Raw genomic sequence first — 14209 nt, 5'->3', positions numbered from 1 at the left:
GGAGTACCGTGAATATTTGTAGGCTTCTTTTCTAAGAAATACTTAGGTAAAGGTGAATTCTGCAACTTTAGACCGGAAGAAAGTAATTTTTCATTTCTCATGTTAGAGGCAATTCCAGTTTTTCAGGGATCAAACCATCATTATGATTAATTACTTAATGGGTTGCTGAAGTTCCTTTAATATAAAGGCATGTGTAAGAAACTTAAGATTTTCTGTCCACTAATTGGAACTCACCAGATAATTGGCCAGATGAATGTATACCACATGATCTTTCACAATGCCTTTGAGAATGACTAACAATCTTCTTAGTCAGTAGCCTTTTAAATGGTTGACCACTCCAAATTTGTCACTATTGAAGTTTCAAGAAAAAGAATAGAGCATAACACTGCCCACATTCTTCACAAATTCCCCATGCTCCATCTATGTCAACTATTTTTCTCCCCTTCCAGCCTATGATACCTTCGATGCCAACTGATATACTTCTGTCAACTTTCTTTATAAAGTTATGCCAACATATATCCCCACGCCCACCACCCTTTTCACTTACACTACTATACCAACTGAGCCAGTATCCACCATGGGCAGAATTAAGGACCCATTCAGCATTGAAACAAAATAATGTGAATTGTCTATTACAAATTTCGCTACATTTTTAAAAAAACACACTAATTCATACTGACCCACTTACATTCCTTCAATTACAAAATTTCTCATAGCAGTATGCATTTCATTCACATGTTTCATAGCTTACAGCAGCAACCATTCGAATTCATACACCCATTTCAATTTCTGTAAGTACTTGGACCTGTCAATCAGTGAAATTGTACACATCCTTAAACAATAATTGATGGTGTGAAATCAGTCATGCAATACTAATGCAATAATGGAAACCCTCTGACTTAGAGAACAGACAGAATCATTTAGAAAACAGTGAACTTTTTTTGAAAATTAGAGACTTGTAAAAAAAATTTGAAGAGTAGGACATTTAAATATATTAACATTTGACATCTCCTTTTGCAAGTTCCTCTTGATATTTTTGAGCTTTGACAGCTAGTCTTGATAGGTCTGATGAGCTTGACAGTTAATGAGTTTATTCACTTCTTACGTAATTACATGCCTAATTTTAATTTTCAAGACTTACCCATAAGTATCCCAGGACCATATCCAAATGCATCCAAGCCTTCTCAAAAGAGTATATGAGCTGTTCAAAGTTCAGACCTGCTCCTACCAAGTCTAATCTGTCCTCATGTTTTAACCATCCAGATTACCAAGATAACATCAGAATGGAGGCAGTTGCTGTTTTATATGGGAAACTGCCTCCACAAAATGGGTACCAAAACAGGTGCTGTGTTTGGGGCCAGGATTTTGGGAACAGGATTTTTAGCCACATCCATTATTTGTGCTATGATGGAAAAGCTTTCTGTTAATATAAAATCCAGAGCTAAGTATCAAAATTTCTAAATTTCATGCATGAAATCAATTTTGTCAAGTGGTAATATATCTTTTTCGCATTTATATAAATTAACTAGAAGCTAGTGAGATAGAAAGTGAACATTTTGGTTTTAATTCTCCAAATTTCCCTACATTTTGGGAAGGTTTCGTTAGATTTGCTATTTTCCAATGTAATTTCTTTATTCAAAAACGTGGGGAGACAGAAAGAAGGAAACACAGGCCAGATAGCTTAACATCTGTCGTATGGATAATATTTGGCAATATTAAAGACATTTCAGAGGTTACTTAGAGAAGTTCAAAGTAATAGGCAGAGTCATCATGGTTTTGTGAAAGAGAGGATCATGTTTAACCAATATGTTGAACTGCTTTGAGGAACTAACATGTTGTGAATAAAGCGAACCAATGGAAGTACTGTACTTGGATTTTCAGAAGACATTTAATAAGATGGCACATCAAAGATTATTGTGAAAATAAATTGAAAGCTCATAATATAGGTGGTAAGATGTTGAGATGGATGGAAGATTGGCTGGCAAACAAGAAACAGTGCAGTCATAAATGGGTCATTTTCTGGGTGGCAAAGTTAGTTGAGTGGTATGCTACAGGAATCAATGCTGGAACCTTAGCATTTTATACCAACTACTTAAGTGACGGAAGCAAAGGTGTGACTGTTAGATTTACTGATGAGATAAAGATAGTTAGGCAAGTAAGCTGAACAAGGAAGCTAGGTGAAGCTGGAGATCAGAGTCAAAAAGTGTGGCGCTGGAAAAGTACAGCAGGTCAGATTGCATCCATGGAGCAGGAGAAGCGGCATTTTGGACATAAGCCCTCCCGATGAAGGCTTATGCCTGAAACATCGATTCTCCTGCTCCTCAGATGCTGCCTGACCTGCTGTGCTTTTCAAGCACTGCACTTTTTGACTGAAGAAGGAAGCTACAAAGGAATATGGATATTTAAATAACTGGGCAAACATGTTGCAAATGGTGTGTAATTTGGGAAAATGTGAGATTGTTCATAAAGGCCTTAAGAATCTGCAAAGTTAACTAAATTGACAAGAAGGTGGCTCATGGAGTATAATGAGCCAAAATGCAAGGCAATTCACACATAGAAATAATATAGTATTTAATTTTATTTGTATGGTGAAACTTTGCTATATGATGGTCTTCAGATGGACTTTTGACCTTATGCAAGAAACATTAAGATGGAGAAATGTATTCTTTTGTACTACTTATATTTTCCTTTACAGACTGCATAGAGTTCTGAAGGGGCAGCAACACTGCAAATCACTGCCTACGCACTATGATTTTCAATTACATGGATGAGGAATGCCTAGCAGGGAGCCCCCACCTTCACCAGCACTTAAGGTAGGTCTTCATGGCGCTACTTGAGGTAAACTAAAAACTAGTTTATGCCTGATGTTTAGGTGAAGGTTTTTAACCCTTGAACAGCAAGTAATTAGGAAAGCACATGATAAATTGCCTTTCTTGCAAGTGGGCAAGTGTAAGGAAGTTTTGTTGCAGTTATATAGGAGCTTGTTGAGACCAGATATGAAGCAGTGTATCTAGGAGAGTTTGAATAAAATTACCTATACCCTTACAAGTTAGTTTATTTTTTAGAAGAATGAGAAACAGTTTTGTTGAAACATAATATTCCTGAGAGGCCTTCATACGTTAATGTTTGAAGGCTAGCTGCAAATGTAAAACAAATCACAGTCTCAAGGCAAAGAGTCAGCCATTTCTGACAGAGATACAACTTTTTTTCACACAGTTATAAAACTTTGGATTTCGCTAGCCCATGGGACTGTGGGTGCTCAGTCAATCGGCGTTTTCAAGTTTGCATTTTTAAGAGATTTGAAGAGAGTGATGATTGGGCAGTAAAGTCGAGTTGAAGTACAGGATCTTATTATGTGATAGAACAGGCTTGAAAGGCTAGCCTTTTGTTTCTTGCCAGGTTTTTTAAAGGTTGAATACAAGCAGTGGAGATCTGGATGTGTTGGAATTATTTTAGAGCCTGGTAAGGAAATAATTTGATAAATTCAACTTGGAGGCAACAAAAGCATGAATAGGAGTTTTGGGGATGGCTAACTTTGAGGTCAGAGATTTTCTGTAGATGGAAGTTGGTGGTCTTGATGGTAGACTAAATGTGAAGTTTGAAGCTTAATTCAGCATTGAACAAAACATCTAGATTGCTTTTATATGTATCTAGGAAAGGGCAGGGGAAATCCAAAACTAACTGTTTTTATGCATTTCCATGATGAGATCATTGATAGAGGCTTTGAAAGGCTGTCATTATCACCGCACAACCTAATTATAAGGTAAAGTAACAATGACAATTTAAAACTTTATTGACATTCAGAACATGTTAAGGTAAAGACTCTATCAGGACCATATCAGACTATAGCGATGCTCTCCTGTTTGAGAGTGAGAGATGACTGATTGATTGATTGTTGATGGTTTACCCTGTGGGTCGCCAAATCTCAGGAGAGATTGAGAAGGAGAGTCCTTCATGGTAACCTCAGCTTTTAGAGGAATTGAACCTACTCTGTTGGTCCCACTCTATATTACAAACCAGCTATCCAGCCAGCTGAGCCAACTGACCAGCAAGAAACCTCCTAATTGCCAGCTATTGTTCTCCCCCACCCACTCTCTGACCCTTGGCCCATGAATCAGTACTTTTACACTCCTACATTTTGGATACGACCTGGAGGAAGGGCTGAGAATAATAGGGACACAGAATGTACTCTGGTGGGGCTCTCCAATGTTCATCATCAAATGTAGCTTGATAGTATCACTACCATCTGAACTGGCTGAGTGATTAAACAATGTAATTTCCATACTGTACTGCAGCAGATATTGAGGGAGCGAACAAGATGGAAAACTCGACCTAATCCTCATTAATCTACCTGTTAACTGATGTATCTGTCCAGGACCGTATTGGTAAGAGTGACCAGTACACAGTCTTTGTGGAGGTGAAGTTCTGTCTTCACATTTGTCTGTGCCCTCTGTCATGGCACTACCACCATGCAAAATGGGACACACTTTGAAAAGATCGAGAGCCTCTAAACATCAGCATCCATAAGACATTGTGGATCATCAGAAACAACAGAACCACAATTTAGTCACAATCTGTAATCTTATGACCTGGCATTTGCCCAGTTTACTTTTCACCATCAAGCCAAGAGATAAACACTGATTCAAAAATGTAGGTGGAGATGTTAAGATCAGTATCAACCGTGCATAAAAATGAGGTGTCAACGTAGTGAAGCTACAGCATGAAACCACTTGCATGCCAAGCAGCTTGCAATAGACAGGCCCAAGCAGTCCCACAACCAGGTAAAGCTCCGCAGTCCTACTACATCCAAACCTGAATGTTGTTTAATTGTCCACAACCAAACAGGAAGTGGGGGTCTACAAATATCCCGTCCTCAATGACAAGTAAGGCAAATACATCAGTGCAAAGGACCAGGCTGAAGCATCAACCAGAAGTGCCTAGTGGATGATCCATCCCAGCCTTGTCTTGAGGTCCCCAACATCACTGATGTCGGTCTTCAACCAATGCAATCCAATGTACATAATAGTAAGAAACAGCTGAAGCTACTGGATTCTGCATGGGCCCTGAAAACATGGCAATATTATTGAAGTCTTGAGCCCCTGAAATAGCTGAGCGTCAAACTAAACTTCCAGAACAGCCAAACTGTTCCCAGGTATGTCCTGTACAGAAAAGCAAAACAAGTCCAACCCAGTTAGCATCCAATCAGCTTACTCTCAATCATCCGCAATGTGATGGAAGGGGTCACAGACGTTGCTATCTAGTGGCATGTGCAAAGGAATAACTTGTTCATTGACGCTCAGTTTGTGTTCTGCCAGAACTACTCAGTTTCTCAATTCATTTCAGCATTTGGTAAAACATGAACAAAAGAGCTGAACTCCAGAGATGAGATGAGAGAAACTGCCCTTGATATCAATGCAGCATTTGACCAAGTATGGCATCAACGTCAAGACACTCCAGCAAAGCTAGAATTGATTAAAAACTGGAAAGCCCTTTACGGGCTGGAATCATAGCTAACACAAAAAAGAAGATAATTATGGAAATCAATCATCTCAGCCCTAGGAATTCCTCAGAGTAGTGTACAAGGTACTACCATCTTCAGTTGCTTCATCAATGAACTTCCTTCAATCATAATATCAGAAGTCAGGACTTCCGCTGATTGTACAAATGTTCAGCATGAGTCATAATAGCATCTGTCGTTACTCTTTCGAGACTGAAGCAGTCCATGTCCATTTATAGCAAGACCTGGACAAAAACAGGCTTCTGATAATAAGTGGTAAGTAACATTGCCTAGCATTTCTGTGGCATGAATGACCACCTCCAACAAGAGAGAACCTGACCATTTTCTCTTAAATGTTGGATGGCGGTAGCATTATTGAATGCTTTACTACCTACATTCTGGTAGTTACTATTGACCAGAAGCTTTTACATGGATATTGCCAGGAGTAGTATGCCTGAGTTATATGGCGAGGTTGGCCAGACTAAGACTTCATTCCTTGGAATGTAGAAGAATGAGGGGTGACCTTTATTGAGGTGCATAAAATCATGAGAGGCATAGATAGGATGAATAGGGGTGGGGAATTGAAAACTAGAGGGTATAGGTTTAAGGTGAGAGGGGAAAAGATTTAAGAAGGACCTGAGGGGCAACTTCTTCACACAGAGAGTAGTGCGTATATGGAATTGGCTGCCAGAGAAAGTGGTTAAGGCAGGTACAGTAGCAACATTTTAACAAACATATGGATAGGTATATAGATAGGAAGGGTTTAGAGGGATATGGACCAAATGTGGGCAGTTGGAACAAGCTGAGTGAACACCATGGTCAGCATGGACCAGTTAGGCTGAAGGGCCTGTTTCCATGCTGTATTACTCTATGACTCAAATGGACCAGCCAGTAGCGAAAGGAATAAATCAGAGGCTAGGAATTCTATTGCAAGTAACTGACTTCCCGCCTTCCCCAGTTTCTAGTAAAGCACATATTTGAGCATACAGCACAGAAGCAGACTCTTCAGTCCAACAATCCATATCAAACATAATCCCAAATTAAACTGGTCCTCCCTGCCTGCTCCAGGCCCATATCCCTCCAAACCCTTTCTATTCATATACTTGTCGATGTCTTTTAAACATTCTAATTTTCCCCACATTCACCATTAGATAAATGTGAGGTATTGCATTTTGGTAAAACAAACAAAAAGGCAGGACTTATACAACTAATTGTAGGGCCCTGGATAGAACAGATAGAGACCTAGGTGTACATCATTTTTTGAAATTTGCATCACATGTAGATAGAATGGTTATGAAGGTGTTTAGCATACTTGTCTTTGTTGCTCAGACCTTTGAGTATAGGAATTGGGACATCATATTGAGGTTGTGCAGGACATTGATGAGGCCTCGTCTGGATTACTGTATGCAGTTCAGTTCATCCTGCTGTAGGACAAATAACATTAAATTGGAGACGGTTCAAAGAAGATTTACCTGAACATTGCTGGAATTGGAGGGTCTGAGTTATATTGGAGGGTCTGACTTTATAGAGGTTTATAAATTCATGAGGGACATAGACAACGTGAACAAGTGTCTTTTCCCTCAGGTTGGGGAGTTCAAAATTAGGAAACATATTTTTAAGGTGAGAAGAAAAATTTTCAAAAGGCCATGAGAGGCAGCTTCTTTATACAGTGTAGTTTGTGAGTGGAATGAACTGCCAAAGGAAGTGGTGGATGCAAGTACAGTTACAACATTTAAAAATAACATTTGGGTAAGTGAATAGGAAAGATTTAGAGGGAAATGGGTCAATTGCAGGCAGTGGGACTAGTTTAGTTTGGAAACATGTGTGGACTAGTTGAACCAGAGTTTGTTTTCATGCTATATATCTCCATGACTCTTCTAAGTCAGGAGTGTGATTGGATACTCTCTCCTTTGCTGGATGAGTAAAGGCCAAACATATTCAAGAAGTTTGACTCCATCCAGGACAAAGCATCCCATCCATCGCCTTCAACATTCACTCAATTCACCAATGACATACCGTGGTAGATGTTTGTATTATCTGCAAGATGCACTGCAGTAACTCATTGAGTCTTCTGCCAGCACCTTCTAAACACGTTTCTTCTACCACTTATGATGGCAAGTGCAACAGATGCAAGGGAATAACATCATGTGCAAGGCTCCCTCCAAGTCACTCACTTCTTGATTTGGAACTGCATCATTATTAGTGCAGTGTCGTTGGGTCAAAATCCTGGAACTAATGCACTGCTAATATTCCAAGGCGAGGGTTTAAGAAGAGGGTTTGAGTTATAAGGAGAGGCTGAATAAGCTGGGACTGTTTCCCCTGGAATGTAAGAGCTGAGAGGGGAAAGATGAAAAGGGACCTGTGGGGCAACCTTTTTACACACAGGGTGGTGCGTATATGGAATGAACTGCCAAAGGAAATGGTAGAGCCAGGTACAGTTACAGCTACATGAAGAGACATGGTTTCAGAGTGATATGGGTCAAATGCAGTCAAACGGGACTAGTTTAGTTTGGGAAACTTGGTCAGCATGGACGAATTGGACTGAAGGGTTGGTTCCATACTACATGACTCTATGACACTAATAGTGTTCCCCTTTCCAGTCAATACCCAGCTCCACCTTTTCCAAGGCAATTAGGGATGGGCAAGAAATGCCTCCAGCCAGCATCACCCATGTCCTTCAAATGAATAGAAAGAAACCTTTGTCAGTCACAAATCTTTTGCTCATAAGTGTGGTCATTATTATCCATAATTTTCGTGTCCTTTTATAGAATGCCTGCAGTGCAGAAAGAGGCCATCGGCCCATAGAGTCTGCACCGACCCTCCGAAGAGCATCCCACACAGATCCTAACACCGTAGCCTATCCCAGTAAGCCCACATTTATCATGGCTAATTTATGCACATCCCTATACACAACAGATAATGTTGCAAAGCCAATTCACCTAACCTGCACCTCTTTGGACTGGAAGGAAACCAAGCATCCGGCAGAAACCACACAGAGTTCCAAGAATATGCAAATTCCACGTAGATGGTCACCTAAGGCTGGAATCGAACTCAGGTCCCTGGCGCCGTGAGAGAAGCATTCTGAGCCACCATGCCATCCTAAAATCTCAGTTGGAAGTTGGTGATGTTGGACAGTACCATGGGCTGAACCCATGGCATTAGTGTTATTGCCACCATATTCTTACCATCTGAGCTAACTGGCCACCAGTTTGTTTATACATCATAAGTAAATAACAAAATGCATACCTAATGAGCAGAAAAATAAAAATAGGGAATGTTTTTAAAATGTACAAAAATGAATAGATTACATTCAAATGATAGATGTCTACAGCACAGGAAGTCTGTGCTGGTCAAAGACTACCCTCAAGCTATCCTTCCCATCTTCCAGCACTTAACCCAAAGCCTGTATGCCTTGACATCACGAGTGTATACCTGAATACTTCTTAAATGTTATGAGGGCTCCTGCCTCTACCATCCATAAACACAGTGAGTTCCAGTACTCTATATACATGTGTAAGAGTCAAGATTTTGAGACCATTGTTTTTTTTGCAAAATTAGAGGTGGACTTTTAGTTTTGAGGTATTGAAATCCATGCCGGAATTGTAAAACTGCTGAATGGATGCTGACACTGACTGTGGTTGCTGACCGTGGTTCTGAATTCACGATGCAATAGCTGTCACCAAGTACTCCTGTCATTGAAATGAGAAAAGTGCATGTGTGAGAAAGATTCATTATACGGTTCCCACCAGGCTTGCACCAAGGTACATGAAAAACTGAGGACATTTGGGCTAAAAGCCAGGGGTTAACTTATGCATACAATATATGAGAAACTACGGATTTTGTGTCCAAAAACTGGGGTCAGCTATAGCTTAAGATTGACTGTTATTTGAATATATATGGTCAATTTTGATGAATAACAAACTGTTAACTGGTCATTATGTCCTCTCTGAAATCTCGATCTCTCTAATATTCATTGTATTTTCCTGGAACCATTGTGATTCAAGGGACTTTTTAAAATGACAGGTGAGGCACAGATCCAGAAGTCTCCCATTCATTTCTAATATCTCATTTGCACCAGTAGGGGAAGATCTGTTCTGAAGAAGGGTCACTAGTCTTGAAACATTAACTGTTTTCTCTCCACAGATACTGCTAGACCTGCTGAGTTTCTCCAACATTTTCTGTTTTGTTTTAGATTTCTAGCATCTGCAGTTCTTTGTTTTATTTTAAATGAATGGAATATAATTATGTAGTGAAAACTAATAGAAAAGAAAATCAAGATCTAAATATCTATCAACAAGGCTTCAGAGGTATGTCTACAGTGGATACTGGGCGAGTTGACGTGGTGAGAAGGTGATGGATGGGGGAGTGCTTGAGTTGGCGTCGATGCTATAAGGAGTCTTGTGGCTGAGTGGGGAGATCATAAGTTGGCATTAGGGCAATAACAGGACATGGAGACAGGTAGTGGCTGTCAGTTTGCATGGAGGATGCAAAGAGCTTTTTAGGATGCTTAGGGGTCATGAGTTGGTATGGAGCATCTGAGAGGCCATTCGGGTTTGGTCAAAGCATGATTCAGTAAAATAAGACGATGGGCATAGAGAGAGGCTGAGAGGATATGAATAGTGAGAGCTGAGTGCCCTAAAGGAAACTACTTTTAAATAACACCCCTATGGCTGCCACTAATCCATATTGAGGATGTGCAAGCTTGAATCCTGCATAGATCATGTCATTTGGATATTACCTCCCAAGGCAGGTGCACTGATCGAGGAAATATCCTGACTCCCTACTGGCCTCGCGAAAAATTAATTGTTCTAATGTGTCCCACAACCACTGCTTTTCCATCAATCTTCAAAACAGTTTGCCTAATCTACCGTCAATCTGACTTGTTGTCCTGTCACTTCATTTGCACAATCAGTTTCTACTTAAGCTAATTAACTGTTTGGATCTTGCTTAGATTCTTTTCAATTACTGCAGCCTTCAATATCTTACAGATGTCCTGCATTGTAATCTGCACTCCACCAAAGGTGCCTTCTAGTTCTTATGAGCAGACTGCTTTTTTTTGTTTTGAGAAGATGTTTAGAAATTATTTTAGGTGGTTATTTTGTTTAGGGTCCATATATACATATTGCAGTGTATAATTTTATTTTGCACTTGCATTGTACTCATATTTGGCAATAATTCACTCATTGCTTGTACACTGTCTGTGTGATGCAGAAAAACATGTGCTCAGGTTTTGTGGATCTTTATGCACCCATGTATAAATCAATGTAGTGCACTGTGCTTTCAATTTAAGCTGTTCTTACATTGTTTTATTTCAAAGTGCTGTTGCTATTTTAATTGTTTGATCATTTTCATTTTCTGAATCCTTGTTTTATTATAAAGTGTCTAATTATGAACTGTGATTATTTTGAAACTACACTTGAATCTTTCCTTTCTTTCCCTTGAAACTGACTTTAATCATTTATTTCAGAGATTGAAATTTGTCCAGAATATTGATCTGAAAGTGAATAATTTGGACTACAGGCCAAAGTGGGGAAAAGATCGTTCACTTTCAGATCATGATCTAAATTCAAGAAGTCAAGGTATAGAAGTGGTGTGGTCAGAGATGAGGAATAATAAAGACAAGAGGTCACCTGTGGGAGTTGTGTTCAGGCTCCCTAACAGTAACTGCTTGGAAGGAGACAATCTCAGGAAGAAATAATCGAAGCATGTCAAAGGGTACAGTAATTATCACTGGGGCTTTTAAACTACATATATACTGGAAAAATCAGATGTGGAGGAAAGTAGTCCAGATGAGGAACTCTTTGAATGTTTTTGGGACAGCTTCTTAGACAAGTATGTTATGGCACCAACCAGAGAGGGGGCTATACAAGACCTGGTTTTGATCAGAGATGGGAGTAATTCCTGACCTCACGGTGAAAGCACCCCTAGGTAGTAGTGACCATAATATGAATGAATTTTAACTCCGTTTAAGGGAGAGAAGTGTGTTTGAATTCAAACAAGGGCAATTATGAAGGTATGAAAACAGAGCTAGCAAAAGTGAACTGATAACTTAAGTTAAGGGATAAATCAGTAGAACTGCAGTGACAAGTATTTAAGGGAAAAGTGCAGAACAGATACGTTTCAACAAAGAAGAATTCAAAGGCACACCATTCGTGGATATCTAAAAAGGTAGTGAAAGATAGTGTCAAACTCAAAAGCCATATAATTATGTGAAGATAGGTGCAAGGTGAGAAGATTGGACAGAATATAAAAAGAAAACAAAAATTAAAAGTTTAACAAGGAAGGGAAAATGTAGTGTACAAGAGAAAGTTATCCAAAAATATAAAAACAGGAATTATTTCTTCAGCTATTTTAAACAAAAAGAATTTTAAAACTAAGCACTGATCCTATAGAAAATGAGTCTGGTGAATTAATATTGGAGGAATAAAAGGATGCCAGATGAATGAACATATATTTTGCATTAGCCTTCACTAGAGAGAATACAAGTAACATCCTGGAATAGCTATAAATCAGGAGTTGAAAGGGAGGAAGGAACTCGAGACATTTCCAATTATCAGTGAAGAAGTATTGAGTAAAATAATGGAACCACGAGTTGACAGATCCCTGGATCCTGATGGATTTCATCATAGAGGCTTAGAAATAGATTGTGAGATAATTGATGATGCTTGTTCTGAAGAAGGGTCACTGGACTCGAAGCATTAACTCTACTTTCTCTGCACAGATAAGATGGGAGAACTTGCAGCATGTGTTAGTACCTGGAATTTTGAAGTTGTGGCCATTTCACAGACCTGGCTAGAGGAAGAACTTTTACAGATTTCAGGATTTAGATGTTTCAGCAAGAACAGGGATGCTGGTTAAAAAAAGGGGTGGGATTGAAGGGGAGGGGGGGTGGATGTGGCATTGTTAATCAAGGGTAGTATTACAGCAGCTGATAGAACGTTTGATAATTCATCCACTGAGGTAGTTTGGGCTGGGGTTAGAAACAGAAATGCAGAGGTGACTCTATTGGGAGTTTTCTATAGGCCTCCAAATTGTCCGGGGATGTAGTGGAAAGGATAGCAAAAATGATTCTTGATAGGAGCGAGAGTAACAAGGTGGTTGTTATGGGGGAACTTTAACTTCCCCAATATTTACTGGGAATACAATAGTTCAAGTAGTTTAGATGGGTCAGTTTTTGTTCAATGTGTGCAGGAGGGTTTTCTGACACAGTATGTCAACAGGCCAACGAGGGGAGATGCCATATTGGATTTGGTACTGTGGAATGAACCTGGCCAGATGTTAGATTTGGAGATAGATGAGCACTTTGGCGATAGTGACTATAATTCAGTTATGTTTACAATAGCAATGGGCAGGGATAGGTATATATTGCAGGGAAAGTATAACTTGGGGAAAAGGCAATTATGATGTGATTAGGCAAGATTTAGGATGCATAGGATGGGGAAGGAACCTCAGGGTATGGACACACTGGAAATGTGGGGCTAATTCAAGGAGCAGCTTTTGCTGGGTCCTTGATAAGTATATACCTATCAGATGGGGAGGTAGTTGTTGAGAGAGGGAGACGTGGTTTACTAAGGAAGTTGAAACTCTTGTCAAAAGGAAGAAGAAGGCTTATGTGAGGATGATGCATGAAGGCTCAGTTAGAGGGCTTGAGAGTTATAAGTTAGCTAGAAATGATCTAAAGAGAGGGCCAAGAAGAGTCAGGAGGGGACATGAGAAGTTGTGGGTGGATAAGATTAAGGAAAATCCCTAAGGACTTCTGTAGGTATATCAGGAATAAAAGAATGACAAGAGTAAGATTAGGGCCCATCAAAGATAGTAGTGGAAAGTTGTGTGTGGGATCTGAGGACATGGGGGAAGCGCTTAACGAATACTTTTCATCAGTATTCATGTTGGATAAGGACAATGTTAGTGAGAATATGGAGATACAGGCTACGTGATTAGATGGGATTGAGGATGGCTAAGAGGAGGCTTTAGCAATTTTGGAAGATCTGAAAATAGAGAAGACCCCTTGGGCCAGATGGAATTTATCCTCAGATTCTCTGGGAAGCTAGGGAGTAGGTTGTAGAGCGTTCAGCTTCGATCTTTATCATTGTTGACAGCAGTGCCAGAAGACTGGAGGACTGCAAATGTTGTTCCCTTGTTTAAGAAGGAGAGTCAAGACAATCCTGGTAATTATAGACCAGTGAGTCTTACTTCAGTTGTGGGTAAAGTGTTGGAAAAGGTTATAAGAGATAGGATTTATAATCATCTGGAAAGGAATAATTTGATTAGGGATCGTCAACACTGTTTTGTGAAGGGTAAGTCATACCTCATTAACCTTATTGAGTTCTTTGAGAAGATGACAAAACAAGTGGATGAAGGTAAAGTGGTTGATGTGATGTACATGGTCTTCAGTAAGGCATTTGATAAGGTTCCACACGGTAGGCTATTGCGTAAAATATGAAGTTTTGGGATTGAAGGTGATTTAACGGTTTGGATCAGAAATTGGCTAGCTGAAAGAAGACAGACGGTGGTGGTTGATGAGAAATGTTCATCCTAGAGCTCAGTTACCAGTGGTGTGCCATAAGGATCCATTTTGGGGCCACTGCTGTTTGTAATTTTTATAAATGATCTGGATAGTACCAAATGATGTTGTGGGTTACAGAGGGACACAAATAAGATGCAGAGCTGAGCTGAGAAGTGGCAAATGGAGTTTAATGCGGCAAAGTGTGA

At 39.7% G+C, this 14209-nt stretch overlaps 1 protein-coding gene across 3 annotated transcripts in view; it reads left to right on the top strand.

The window, feature by feature from the left end:
* Nucleotides 1-14209, top strand: part of LOC122549362 (transmembrane protein 200A) — a 43963-nt gene that overhangs the window by 9334 nt on the left and 20420 nt on the right. Inside the window, exon 2 of one of the 3 annotated variants that reach the window (XM_087986022.1) lies at nt 2705-2813. The exons of 1 other annotated variant lie outside the window; for it this stretch is intronic. The gene's annotated coding sequence lies outside the window, so the exon portion shown is untranslated. Of the gene's footprint in view, nt 1-2695; nt 2814-14209 lie in introns of all 3 variants that reach the window. One more of the 3 variants, XM_043689052.2, reaches the window with a different exon arrangement.

Source organism: Chiloscyllium plagiosum, unplaced genomic scaffold, assembly GCF_037043375.1.
Source record: "Chiloscyllium plagiosum isolate Xiang-an unplaced genomic scaffold, Cpla_swu_hap1 HiC_scaffold_4, whole genome shotgun sequence".
Classification (NCBI taxonomy): domain Eukaryota; kingdom Metazoa; phylum Chordata; class Chondrichthyes; order Orectolobiformes; family Hemiscylliidae; genus Chiloscyllium; species Chiloscyllium plagiosum.
Note: the sequence above shows the minus strand (reverse complement) of the source record. Positions and strands in the feature narration are given on the sequence as shown.